Source organism: Cydia pomonella, chromosome 27 (genome assembly GCF_033807575.1).
Source record: "Cydia pomonella isolate Wapato2018A chromosome 27, ilCydPomo1, whole genome shotgun sequence".
NCBI lineage: Eukaryota > Metazoa > Arthropoda > Insecta > Lepidoptera > Tortricidae > Cydia > Cydia pomonella.
Genome location: NC_084729.1, coordinates 1056323 through 1070947, shown reverse-complemented (window position 1 = coordinate 1070947; position 14625 = coordinate 1056323). Strand labels below are relative to the sequence as shown.

Here is a 14625-nt window from a genome sequence, read left to right as displayed (position 1 = left end):
TTCACCCAGTAAATAATTGCAGGCGACTAAATAAACACCCTTACATAGGTACTTATATACATGAAAATACCCATGACTCACCAACAAATATCTGTGTTAACCACACAAATAAATGCCGTTATCGGGATTCGATCCCGGGACCATCGGCTTCATAGGCAGAGTCACTACCCACTAGGCCAGACAGGTCGTCAATCAAGAGCTGAGGGCCTAGCCAAGACAACAATTATCGATAGAAAACGCCAGTCAAAATTCAAATGTATGAAAATAGTCACGTTTCACTTTACGTAAAATCTAAATATTTAAATTAAAGGTCAAAGTATTAGCAATCTTTCGAAAAGTCAAAAAATTTATGGAAGCCCCAAATAATAATACGTAAATATGCAATTTTAGTAAAAATAATATATCAAACTATCTTCTCTTAAGCAAAATAATTTACTAAAATACACACCTACTAATTTAATAGATAGTTCTAACTTAACACTACAAACTTTAAAACTAAACTAAACTAAACTTGTTGTATAAACTTTTAAAATAAATTTAAATCCCTAATTTGGCAGGGTACGTATGTGAATTGACCGCCTACCATACATATGTAACTTCAACTTTGAGATATGGCTTATGAATCTGGGGAAATTTCACATATAACGAAATAGCTTTTTAGGCGCAAAAACAATACTTAGGATTACGCAGCACAAAAAATTAATTAATTATTTTTTGGACATATTTTGAACTAATTTGTTTGGTTATGTTTTGTCTTTTATTATGGTTAATTAGTTGAAATCTTACCGTGATGGTGTCATTGCCTCCTGTACTTCCACCGGTACTTCCACCAGTGCTTCCACCGGTACTTCCTCCGGTACTTCCTCCAGTACTTCCTCCAGTACTTCCTCCAGTACTTCCTCCAGTGCTTCCTCCAGTACTTCCTCCGATACTTCCACCGGTTTCTCCTCCAGTGTCTCCTCCCGTACTACCTCCGGTACTTCCACCGGTACTTCCTCCAGTACTTCCTCCGGTACTTCCTCCAGTACTTCCTCCAGTACTTCCTCCAGTACTTCCTCCAGTACTTCCTCCAGTGCTTCCTTCGGTACTTCCACCAGTACTTCCTCCCGTTTCTCCTCCAGTTTCTCCTCCCGTACTACCTCCAGTACTTCCACCGGTACTTCCTCCAGTATTTCCTCCGGTACTTCCACCGGTACTTCCACCGGTACTTCCTCCGGTACTACCGCCAGTGCTGCCTCCGGTGTTGCTATTGCCATTCCAGTCAACGTTGTCGCCATTGGCACCACTGCAGGTTTGCTTGATGACGGTCAATTGATCGGTGATGTCTGCGAAAAGTATAATAGTACATTATTGTCAAGCGGGGTTGTAGCAACTTACAGGTTTGAGTAGGTATTCATTTTAAACGGTCTTGTGTGTATTTTTCATGACTATATGATATCACATTAAATGCTGCAGCCCTTAAAGCCTACTTATAGGCTACATTTTTGAACTTTGGGTTACGTCCTTGGAAGTCCGGTTAAGTTTTACGAAGTCAGCAAATGTCACTGAAGCCGAGTCCATTACTAATATGCTTTGAGAAAACTATTTTATTTACCTTCGTATCCGGATTGCTTGAAGTATGGGCCGCACTTGTTCACGAGGTTCTCAATGATTACGTTACCAGCTAAAAGAAAACGCAATTATATTAATGGCCAGCGGACTCGTGTGGCTTTGATCTCGCCAATTATATTGAGCAACGCAAACAGTTCCTCCAGCCCTCTATTCTTCCTACGCCATTTAAGATTGGACTTAGAATTTAGGGGGGCCTCTAGGCCCGGGCCTTGTGGGCCTAGGTGGAAATCTGGCCCTGCAAAAGACCGACCTAGTCTCGCAATAAATTTCAAAAAGGCTTGTGTTGTGGTTACTAGATGACGACAAATATAATTAATATAGATACTTATAAACATAGAAAGCTTCCATAACTCAGGAACAACTTATTTGCGATAAACACGGATATAAAGGACCTTACTAGGGTTCAAACTCGGGACCTCCTGCTTCGTAGACAGGGTCGCTACCGACGAGGCTAGGAGGCCGTCAAACAAAGGATAAAAATAAAGACGACACAGAAATATATCTGAAGCAAAGTCTGTGCACAGTTTGAGCCAGCTAACTTTGCACACATGAAAGTGCGACCATGAATGTCAAATTCCTATGAAAAGATGAATTTTGTGGTGGCGCTTCCACACTATAATTTTAAAGTCGATGTAAATAAAACAAAAAGAAAAAGTCGATAAGTTAAAGCCCAATGTAAGAATTTATAAATAATAAAAATCGATGGTGATTTGACGTAATGGGTATGTTAGATACTTACAATTCGTCTTGCGGGAGTTACTGATGGAAGCGGAGATAACGGTAGCTGGAAATTTAAGTTGAAATAGATTATGTGTTAATAAAATCTTATAAGAGAGAAAGAAAAAAAAAACAAGAGAATATTAGAATGAAATGAATGAATGAGGGAATGTTATATTAAAGATTGCACTGAACGGAAATGATGTATTCAATGTTTAACAATATACAGTTCAAATTTCAATTTCAAAAAATAATAAGAAAGCTGACATCTCAAATAACACAAGAGGTAGAGGTAGATATCAATGTATAAAATAAATTTGTTCTTTAGAGTATAAACATTGCAATTATATTCCATTTAAACAATGGACTGGTGTAAATGTACTTCATGTCAATAATTTCCTACAGTTGAAATATATGATATGCTTAAATAATATGATAATGATGTAAATTAAAGCACAAACTTATTTAAATACTTACTAATGATGAAAGCTTGGGTCACGGTGTGTTTAGAGATCTGCTTGTAATCTGCACAGAAAGAATAATAATAGCATTAGGGATAGAATTATTCATAAATACATAATATAATAATATATCTCATTAATAAAAAAATCACAGAACCTAATGCAAATGACTTTAATATTTGTTGATAATTTAAATATTAAACTTTATATTATAATGACGGGCAAAGTTGAAGGCACCTCAGGGTCCTCCCCCTACTAGATGGTGGGCTCAAATCACTGCAGCTATGCCATTAAAAACTGCACTAGGCCATGTGCTTGGCGAGGAATAGAAGCCTATGGAGGAATCTAGTCTTCAACAGAAGGACATGATGTTACAATATTCACGATCCTCAGCATTGAGGGACCGACTGAAGAAAAATTACTATAAAGTGAGATTATTAGGTAAAATAACAATATTAACATTAAAACTGGACAGAAAGAATTGTCGTACCGAATTTCCATAATGTTATTAGAAAAACGGCATCGATACAAATTACATATTACAATTTTAACATTTATTCATGGTGAACCAAAAAAGCAATGAACTGGTTTGAAAGAATTTCTAATAGAATCTTTATGAAACTTGATCATATCAAAGTAATATTGAAATAATTATCTTAATTACTTACTGGTGATGTAGCCACAAAGAGTATTGACTTGACTGAGGACGATGTAGATGGAGCCACTTGTTCCTTGGATTCCTGTCACGTAAAAGTACATAATGAATAAACAAATATGAATAATAACCAATCAGGAATAAATACCAACATTAATATTTATACAAAGTTAAAACTCTGACAGGATATAAATTAAGTGGTAATTATCGTTATACAAATAATTTGTCACTAATCTATAATATGTATGTATGTGACTTTATAGCACATAAACAAGTTTACACAAAAAAGACATAACAAAGGAAAAGATGTACTTAAGTATATGAACAAAGGCGCAATCTTATCCCTAATAGTGATCTCTTCCAGTTAACCTTATATGCGTTCTATTGCATAGAGAAGAGGGTAATAACCAAAGGGAGTGGTATAAATAAAGAAAATTAAAGTAGAAACGTTCAAGACTTGGATAAATTTAAATGTCTGCGCGTCGTGTTTTGAAGTAATTGCCAAACTAACACAAGTTATTTAGTAACATGAATTTGAATAGCGTAATAATATTGCACGTGTAAATATGAATTATTAAAAACGATAAGCAAATATTGTATCTTAATATCTATTCAATCTCAAAGAGTAGTTTTAAATACGTTGTTTTTACTAAGTGAACTTGGGTAAGCAAAATACGGTATTACAAGTAAAATAAATATACAAAACAACGATATTAATAATGTAAGTTGGTTATTAGAAAACTATAAATAAAGAAGAACGAGAAAGACAAACATACCTTTTCCTCCGGAAATTATTTTGATGAATACGGCGAATTGAGCTTCAGCGTCGAGAAGGCCGAAAAGCTTGATGTAGGCCTCCAAGTCAGCACCGGCTGAGAGCTCTCCCTCGATGCCGAAGCGGGCGTTCCAGCCTCGAGCACACACGCCACTGTTTCCTGAGAAACGAGTACAATCTCGTTATTACCAACATGTTAAACCGACCGTCGTAGATTATAAACCTGGCTCGGGCAAATGAGTTTCATGAAACTTACTGTACGAAATTTTAATACCTATTAAGTAATCGCATTTCAGTGAAGGAAAACATCGTGATGAACCCCAATAGGGCGTAGTTTCCTGTTGGCTCTGGAAGGTCGGATAGCGGTCGCTTTCGTACTGCTGCTTACGATTATTGGACTTAGGTTTCTAAGCGGAAGCCAGGCTCCCCAAGTGAGCACGAGCAAACACGTCGTACACGAGATTGTGTCCAAGCCATCCATGTGGCAGAAATGAAGATGCTGAGGTGGATGTCAGGCGTCTCCAGGATTGATAGGGTTCGAAACGAACACATCCGTGGTAGCCTCGGAATGAGAGACGTCACCGAGAAGCTCCAAGAAAGTCGGCTGAGGTGGTTTTGGGCATGTCAAAAGAAGAACACGTAGGCAACAAAGCCCTTAGCTTTGCCTTACCAGGCCCAAACAGGAGGGGCAAACCAAGGCAGCGTTGGCGCAATGTCATCGCCAAAGATTTAAACGTCTGTGGGTTATCGGAAAACGGTCCAGGATAGAGCGAAGTGGAAGGAGAAAAGTAGGAAAGCGGACCCCGTCACAGTACGGGACAAACGCTAGGAGGATGATGATGATGTGTCCTTAGAATACCGAAGGTGGGAGATAACAGAATTTATCGCGGACATTAGAGTCAGCGGCGGTATCATGGTCGCATTTTTATCACTTGTCATGTCATGCGTCACTTTCGCACTTACATACTTGTTACAACGTGACAGGCATGATGACGGATGATAAAAAACCGACCATCTAAACCCTACACTTTGTATGAGATCTGGATTATAAGGCGTTAAACGTAACGAAGACCTGTTTCTAACTTGTTTAGATTAGTTGATAAAATTTAGAAGACACATAATGACATAATTTGTGACATTAATTATTGATTCTAAATACTATAAAAATTTAAAAGAAAATGTGATGAATACAATGATGATGAACTTACCTGGGAGTTTAAGAAGACAGACGGCGATCTTGATGATGCAAGCGACCAGTCTGACGAAGAAGGAACCAAAACCAGCGCTTAAGTTGTTGAGGACCACTTGGAGGACCAGGATGACTGTAACAGAGGAGTTAATAGTCAGAGACCGTAATTTACAATGAAATAAGTTTTTGTCGAAAATAATTTTTTTGTCAAGCTTTTATCGCTGCCTGTACTTTTTTTGAACAGTCAAGTAAAACTCATTCAGATAATTTTATTCTGAAAACCCAAACACAATTAGGTTGCGATGTTTTATTGCACCACCTTCAGTCCCCATCATCAGATCAGCTCGTTGGTACTATAATACTGCATTATAAGCCAACTTACATGATGATATGAAATGGAAATGGGACTAAATGTCCCGTTGCATGTCATGTGTCTTTAATCAAATCTTATAAGCTAAGATTTGATTAAGGACACATGCAACGGGACAAGTGTAACTATAAAAAAATGTATCCTGTTTAGTCTGGTTACATGGGGGATGGGCTGATGCATTGCCCTATAAATAATCTTATTTTTCTAAAATAAAGTCAAATTATTATACTTACAATTGAATACGACATCGAAGACATCATTCAAGGTTCGTATAACTAAAAAAGAGAGAAAAAATGAGTTGGTGTATAAAATAGAAGGAAAGAAAAATGGCTTATTTTTTAAAGCACACATACATAGGACATAAAGGTGAAAGAGAAAAGGAAGAAAAATATATCAACAACAATTAAATACGACAACAAACGAAATTACATACGACACGAGAACAGAAAATTGCACATTAGGTACAGCTATGTGTGCAATAGGGAAAAGCTCAGAATTTTCCTTCAAATATAATGCATATGTTATAATATAATCTGTCAAATATATTACCAATTTTGATGACGGCTTCAAGAGCACCCAAAGCGGTGTTGACGACGCCCTTGATGATCTTGAAGATTCCATTGAGGACTCCTTCAAGATCGAGACTGACGCCCTGAAGAAATACATTTTTTAAGTTATAAAATAAAACATGGACTACTTTTTCAATATAATTAGAAAAGCTTGATATTTTGACACTATTTAGGCTTCTAGTTAATATTAATACCAAACGGAGGTGTCGTTGGGCGAATAGCGGCCTTGAGAAACCGTTCTTTGAATTTAGCACCCAAAAGGGCTCAAGAATAATTTTATTTAAATGATTGTAAAATTTTCGCTGGTCTCAGGTGATCGAAGATCGAAGTGGTAAATAATAGTGGACTGTAGAATTAACGCTGGTTTACTTTCCATAATATAAAAAGAGGCAAAGTGAATAGTCGTTGGGGAATCGGATAACAATAGTAAGTTATTGAAAGCTCTAGGAACTGTCACAATTCTGAATGTAAATTTGCCATAGTTACATTTGAATATAGAGATTTGATTTATTTATTTATTTAATTTTATCTTTATTGCACAAAAGAAAACAATCTTATAGTACAAAAGGCGGACTTAATGCCACGAGGCATTCTCTACCAGTCAACCTTAAGGCTAAGCAGAGAGATTGAGAGCGGTGCTACAATTACAATAGCAAAACAAATCAAGCAAAAATACATAAAATAACATATACATACAAACATAATACACACATACATATATAACTATAATGAGATTGATACATTTAGTTACATATTTTAATAATAAAAAATGCAATACATTTAATTATAAGAAAACGCTATCGCTGGCTCGGTCACCTACTCAGAATGGGGGAGGATCGCGTAGTCAAGGAAGCGTACTTGGGGCGACCAACCGGCCGTCGACCGATCGGGCGCCCCAGGTACCGCTGGTGTGATGTCGTGGAGGCGGACCTGCGTCGGCTGAATGCCAATTCATGGCAGGAAACCGCGCTGGATCGGGACAGGTGGCGTTCTCTCGTTTCGGAGGCCAAGATTCGTTTTGGATCGCTGAGCCAAAGCAGTTAGTTAGTTAGTTAGTTAATTATAAGAACTATTGATACATTAAATTAAATTATACAATATAAAACTATGAAGTTGTCTTAGCTGTTTTTATGAAGGGTCGGCAACGCGCTTGTAACACCTTTAGAGTTGCAGGCGTCTATAGGCTACGGTGACTGCTTACCATCAGGCGGGCCGTATGCTTGTTTGCCACCGACGTGGTATAAAAAATATGTTAGTTATTTGATAACGAATACAGGATCATAAATGAGTCCATTTTGAACGATTCGTAACAATGACAATTTGTGTATGCAAGACTATAGAAAAAAAAACTTACCTTGACGCTAACTCCAGTAGTGCTATTTCCCCCAACACTGCCTCCTCCGTCCCCTCCGATGCCCTCCACGGGTGGGGCGGGGCTACATGACGCCGCGGCGAGCTAGAAAAAAACGGGACCAATCTGTATATATATATATATATATATATAAATTCAAAACAATTTTTTTTTTTCAATCGGTTCAGAAATGACGGAGTTATGGAGTAACAAACATAAAAAACAACATACCACCGAATTGATAACCTCCTCCGTTTGAAATCTTGAAGTCGGTTAAAAATAAAAAGGGCGAAGAATTAAAAAAAACCGGTCAAGTGCGAGTTCGTTTTACTCCCGCACCGAGGATTCCGTATAAACTTTGAATTAACTTTATAGGCAAAATACTCGATCAGAAGTACCTATACCAACCTGTGCTAAGTATAATTCTCTATCATGTGAACCGATTTCAAAAACTGTTCTTTTATTTGAAAAAATAATAACCGTCAAGAGCATGTCGGGCCACGCTCAGTGTAGGGTTCCGTAGTTACTCTTCCGTCACAATAAGCTAAACTGGAGCTTAAAGTATAGTAAATTGTTAACCAAGGGATGAAACGGTACCTTTCACCCGAGTTTTGCAAATTTGCATAATCAGTAGGTACTTTACTTACTTTAATTAAGGTGGTTCGACTAGGTTACCCAAAGCTTAAACCTCACTAGATGGCGCCACAATTGCAAATTTTGAGTTTTAATTTTTTTGTGGAGTAGTCTTGGTATTTCTATACTGTAAATTATATTTAGCGCACTCTTTAAATAAATATTGAACTATTACAACAAACATTGAACACTTCATTGTACAAAAACTACCCCTTAATGTCGACAGAATGTTTCTTGACTCTATTTCTAAGTATCACTCACACATTGAAACAGTCTTACTGGGATCCATGTAGTAGACAATTTGGCACAGCGTGAGTAAGCTTCAATGGCGTTGCGGTATGTACGTGGAAATACATGCAATAGGATGTGGGTTCGAGACTCATTAGAAAATTTTTTGTTATCAGTATTATCAAGTACCTATTATTATTAAATTATTTTATGAGAAATATGAGCGTTTTCCATGAAAATATTAAAAATCTGATTCTCACACATCATGATATTTTTGGGTTCTTCCAACTCAGAATCACTAGCATAATCAATCCTCGTGCTAAAAAAACCCGAAAATTTGTATTGAAATTTTAGTTTTACATTGTAATTTCTTTCACACTAAAATGTGACGTAATGGTATGAATATTTTAGGATATCTTTTTTTAATGCTAGGGTGGAGAAGATTCTAAGTAGAATGAACCTAAGAAAGTCTAAATTTGTAAGTCAGATTTTCCGGTATTTTTTTTTTAAAAAAACGCTGTTTTGTTCTAAAATTAAAGCAATCCCTTACTGCCCAGCCTTTAAAAAAGTAGGTACTATTTTACAGTAGAATAATTAAAACATTTTTTTACGATACATTAAATTAAATTACAGTGAGTTACATAATTGCATGGCCTTCTATTTATAACCATTATAAAAAGAAATGAGATATTTACCATGTTTGTTTATATTATTGATTTCCCGATATTTTGACACAACTAGAAGTTTCACACAATGCCTAGAGATAGAAAATTATTTATTTATTTTATTTATTGTCAATTTCATTCAACGGATCACATCATATCCAATTTATTTTCTACCTAGTTGGTTATTAAATTCTGTTACTGCAATAATCTTTATCTACATAAAATATACCAACGAAAGTTTAAAAAAGTATATATTAAAATGAAGTACACAAAATCAGGAATTACATATGACAATATCATTCAAAATCGCCTCCTCTGGCTTTGACACAGGCCCTCAAACGACGAGGCCAGTCATCAATAGCGGCACGCACGATTGTCATGTCTAATTCCGTCACTGTCTTAACTATGGCCCGCTTGAGGGACTTAAGATTTGTGTGGGGTTTAGCACAGGCTTTCTCCTCAATAACCTGCAATATGGCATAATCCAGGGGCTTAAGGTCCAGGCTGGAGGACGGCCAGTCTTCGTGGGCAATAAAGTCAATTTTGTTCCTTCGAAACCAGGCTTGAGTTGTTTTTGCCTTATGTGCAGGAGCTGAGTCCTGTTCAAAGATCCATGGCTGGTTTTGAAATAGGGTGTGGCTTAAGGGCTTCACTATTGGTTCGAGAACGGTTTCCAGTTTCCGGTTTTCACACTTTTTTCACAGAAATGAATCTGTGTTAGCCCTGAGTATGACACACCCAAAATCATGTTTGGCGGGTGCCCACATTTGTGCAACGCAATAGGGTTGTTTCCATCTACAAATCTTAGGGCATAATTGTATCCCAATAAATTCTTTTGGATTATAAGAACATGTTAAACTGCTTTTAGGGGACCTGTAATGACCATATTTTTATAAAAATTGAATTTAAAATAACCTTTGGCACACATCACGTGACCAAACTCGAAACGTCATTGAAGATTCTGATGACGTCACAACTCTCGGATTGACACTGTTGACAGTTAGGCGATTAACAACAAATGACAAATATCAGTTGACAGTTCGTATCTTCTACGTATGTATGTAGTTATGTGTCAAACCATAAACTGTGACGTCAACAATTTTCAAAGAGCGTCTTGGGCGCGAAAGCATCTGTCAAAATATATTTTGTTAATTTAACATATTTAAAGCCGTTTTTAGTATAAAAGCTGAATTTTAAGGCAACTTTTAGTTAATATAGAAAGTAATACAAGCGTTTCAAAAAATTGGAATACGATTCTCTTTTAGGCCCCAATTCATTATAGATACGACGAGATAAGCGTTATGTGTGGTATATAATTATAGCTCACAAATCCACCACATTATGTCATTTTTTATTTTTTCGGTAGCATTTGTTTTAACGGAAATAAAGAGGTTGCAAATCGAGTAACAGAACTTCAGAACAGATATCATTTGATATTTACCAGTCGCTTTTCGGTGAAGGAAAACATCGTGAGGAAACTGGACTAATCCCAAAAAGGCTTAGTTTTACCCTCTGGGTTGGAAGGTCAGATGGCAGTGGCTTTCGTAAAAACTAGTGCCTACGCCAAATCTTGGGATTAGTTGTCAAAGCGGACCCCAAGCTCCATTGAGCCGTAGCAATATGCTGGGACAACGCTAGGAAGAAAGAAAGAAATCGAGTAACAGAACTTAGTAACCAACTAAGTATAATAGTTATGATGTAAATGTCCATATCATGTTGGAGTCATATATGTATTAGCCAACTAATTATTCAAGATCAATACACTTAGCTCCCTTAGGTATTCGCCTAAGTACAATCTCGGGCAAAATTGAGTTTTATAAAAGTGAACTAGTTTCTAGGTCATATTTTCTATGAATTGGTCATTTTTGTAGACTCCAATTACAGTTACACTTTTCCTGGTTTTTCGCGGACCAGAATATCGATGATTTTTGTAACTTGATTTAGACGTTGCTATCATTTTCAATCCAAAAACACATAAAATCACAATTCAGAACATGCGGCAGCGTTGTTTTCTATCAAGTACCTCAAGCACCAGAGCGGCTACCGGGAAAATCGAAATTCGTCAATTTCGGGCATTTTTCTCTGTCACTCTAATTACGACTTAGTGAGAGTAAAAGAAAGATCCCCGCAATTTGCGAATTTAGGTTTTCGCGGTAGGCCCCCAAGTCCTGTCAAGTTTCAGCAGTGTTGCCAGGTGAGCGGAAGAGAATTATCGTACTTGAGTGTCAATATTATTGTACCGTTGAAAAAAATATCGTACGCCAATCAAAAAGGCAGCCCCTAAAAATGTCTAGCAAAATAAGCTTAAATTTCCAATTAATAATAAAAAAAAGACAATTTTCGTCTAAATTGCGCAAAAAATCTGTTTATGTTTGTGTATTTTTGGGATAGACTCAAACGGTATACAGGAAATTGTGACATTTTAAACTTTAAACTTACACCAAGGAGCCGAACACCCAAAAGATACTAATTTTAGCCTATTTCTGAGAGAAAGTGTCATATTTTGCTTCAAATTACTAGAGTTTTAAGGTGGCATCATCCAAGGGCTGAAAGTATAGTACTTTAGTGTACGATAATGCTCTTTGGAACATTACGTCATACCGGGGCCCAAATTATCGTACATGTACGACAATTGTCGTACGCCTGGTCACACTGAGTGTCAGTGTCGACAAAGTCAGCTATAAACGCGTCAAACATCGCAACGTCGCGCCGATGGCTGGCCGAGGCATGGAGTGGCAACGCCGCAATGTATTTGTACACGACATTTGTCACACACACATGAGTAAAATTTATAAAAATATAACGTTGATTATTGCATGATTTCTGTATGAAACAAAGTTTTTCTATTAATTTAGCGCAAATGAATATTCGAAAGTAGATAGATGCGCAACTATTTATGTAATAATATTGTGTAATTAATTAATTAATAGCGATTGTTTTTTGTATGAAAATCGAACCACCTTAAGTAAGTCTTTTTACTATGAAGGGAAAACTTTTTGCGATAACTCAAAAACAGCTAAACTGATCAGGTCCGCTATATTTTTCATTTAATGTTTTTCTTAAGCTCTACTTCCACGATTTTTTTCATATTTTTTGGACCTATGGTTCAAAAGTTAGAGGGGGGGGGGACACATTTTTTTTTCTTTCGGAGCGATTATCTCCAAATATATTCACTTTATCAAAAAATGTTTCTTGAAAACCCTCATTAGTTTTGAAAGACCTTTCCAACGATACCCCACACTCTAGGGTTGAAGCGAAAAAAAAATTCACCCCCACTTTACCCTCGGACAGACAGACAGACAGACGGACATGGCGAAACTATAAGGGTTCCTAGTTGACTACGGAACCCTAAAAAGGTGTCTTTAATGTAAATCATAGAACATACAAGTGTAATAAACACACGTAAAGTTGGTTCAATTGCAAACTTAATTCGGTAATATTTTTTCCTGTAAAATTCATAGTAATCGTAATTCTAATATTATGTATGTAAAAATTGTTCTTGTTTAAAAAAATTGTTTCTTTTTCTGTGTAGTAAAACTTTTTTAAATAGCTAATTTACCCCTCAATAGTGTCCTTTATGTTAAAATTTATTTATTTACGTCGAAACTCTTTGGGACACTGCCTTATCATGGTGTAACTGTACTGTCGCCATCAGGTATGTGGAGGGCAAAGGTGGTCATAAATATCTAAACACGCCCTATTATCAAAGGCGCTAGGGTGCGTGTTCAGATATTTTTGAGCATAATCGGCCGCTCCCATGTGTCTCATGGCGACTGGACCAAATTTCAACTCCATCGCTTACGTACTTTCGGGTATATGGTTGTGACTAAAAATAAACAATTTTTATTATTTTTATTTTAAAGGAACTCCCTACCTGACAATAAATTATACCCCTAGAATCTGAGCTCTGTAAATTATTAACTAATATAAACCGGACTTAATCGTGTATGTGTCGACAGAGTAACATCCCTAGTGCGCAAAATGTTCATGTCAATAAACAAGACCAAGTTCGGGTAGTTCGAAAAACTCGTGCGGCTAGATGTTGATGTCAATTTTAGCCAGTCTTCTCCGAGACCACGTGGACGACGCCGTCCTCGAAACGTTGGAGATAAATTTAAAACTTAATATGGGGTTTTTCTATTTTTCTGTTTTTGAGCCGACTGGCATTATCAGGGATGATGGCAAGAGGCCAGATGGTGGTGTCTTTGGTTCCTTGGAGTTTGGGACGGATGTTAGTGTGAGATGCTACCTGCGTAGACACACTGGCACCGTCCCACCTCCAACGGACTCATGTAAAAGCGGGCGCAGCGGCGGAAAGTGTAAAGTGTAAGTGTGTGAAAGTGTAGTGTTGTGTTCCTGCCGGTGAGTAAGGTTGCCAGAGCTCAACGAGGGGGGTGGGGTTAGGGTCGGCAACGCGCATGTAACTCCTCTGGAGTTGCAGGTGTACATAGGCTACGCAGACTGCTTACCATCAGGCAGGCCGTATGCTTGTTTGCCACCGACGTAGTATAATAATAAAGCGCCGAAATTTAAAAAAAGTAATAAATATAAGAGCCTCGGTAGAGAGTACCATTTTGTACCATTTGGCGTTTGAAACTCTAGGTCCATGGGGTCCCAGCGCGCACAAGTTTTTTGGAGAAATCGCGAAACGTCTGGTTGAAGTAACTGATGACCGAATAGCTGGCGGCTTCCTCGCACAACGTATCAGTATTGCTATACAACGAGGAAATGCCGCCAGCATCCTTGGTACAATGCCACAAGGGCCTATTTTAGATATAAGCTAGTTATAGTAATCATCTGTATATATCCATTATGTATATTGTTATCTCAATAAATATGGGATTAAGTCCCGTTTATAGTTAATAATGTGTAAAAATCGTGGAAGTTTAAATCAGTACCTAGCCTGTAAATTAGGCTAAAAAAATACTCACCAGTAACAAGACAACGAGCACTTTAAGCGACATGTTCGCATCTTGGTTTTTTCGTGTGTATCAGCCCTTTTATACCTTCCGCAAAAAAACAGTTGATGCAGATGTGCAAACATGCGAATTATTCATGAAATAAAAACTATTTACAAAAAAAAGTAAACTGACTTCAAACAGGAAAAATTAAAATATTATCCTTATTTAAGTATATGCGTTACCAGGTATCTGTTTGAAGTCGGTGCCAAGCCAAGTTTTGAAGCAAACCATGATTTAGTTAGTGCAATTCGATAAGGATGCAGCAATATAATTATGCACAATAAGTGGGATTGCCTTACACGACAGTAATGATTATACTTTCTGTAGGTACCTAAGAACACATGGTCGAACCTTCTTAGCGCAGTCCGTACCATGTTAGTATAAATCCAATGCGTTTATTTGCCATCGATTTTTAATGATCTCTTTTTACTAATTTTCGA

At 37.1% G+C, this 14625-nt stretch overlaps 1 long non-coding RNA gene across 1 annotated transcript; it reads right to left on the bottom strand.

The window, feature by feature from the left end:
* Positions 1–2360: 2360 nt before the first annotated feature.
* LOC133532800 (uncharacterized) lies at positions 2361–4970 on the bottom strand. The gene is made up of 4 exons (XR_009801758.1): positions 4221–4970; positions 3458–3529; positions 2806–2853; positions 2361–2395 (listed from the first exon to the last, which is right to left on the bottom strand). It is a non-coding gene; the product is annotated as an uncharacterized LOC133532800 (long non-coding RNA).
* Between the last annotated feature and the right edge of the window lie 9655 nt (positions 4971–14625).